Consider the following 608-nt stretch of genomic DNA (forward strand, 5'->3'; position numbering starts at 1 on the left):
AGGTGTCCGAAACATTTTTCTTGTGATAAAACATAACAATAAAAGAATTATACTTAAATTTTAATAATATAAAAATAATATATTAACTTAAACATCCACTAGTATTAGTCACACAAAAAAATTCACTAATATTAATAAAAAAACGGTCATTTTTGGCAATGAAATAAATAAAACGTTATACTACAATATTTATTTGATGCTTATCAACAAAATAGCATTTAATTGATAACGTGATGGTATATTTTAGCGAAAAGAAATGGGAGTGAAGCATGGCTGACGCTATTCCAAATTCCAAGTTTTTAAGGTGTGTTTGTAAAACACGATAAAGAGGATAAAAGTGCGTTTAAGTATTTTGAAGAAGATAAAAATACGTTTAAATTTTTATATTTGGCAACTTTTTTTTTCTGAACGTCAACATTTCCAAAAGTTCGTTCACTACAAATAAAAAAATTATAATTTCTGCATTTACTCAACATACGTTTAGGTTTATTGCTAGTTATTATTAGTTTTTCATAATTTTTTCTAAATAAATATTGACAATATTAAAATAATTATTCTAATTTTTGTGCACTATTTACTATTTTCATTTTTTATAATATGTATTATTG

The sequence above is a fragment of the Arachis ipaensis genome, chromosome B05 (genome assembly GCF_000816755.2).
Source record: "Arachis ipaensis cultivar K30076 chromosome B05, Araip1.1, whole genome shotgun sequence".
In the NCBI taxonomy this organism is placed as follows: domain Eukaryota; kingdom Viridiplantae; phylum Streptophyta; class Magnoliopsida; order Fabales; family Fabaceae; genus Arachis; species Arachis ipaensis.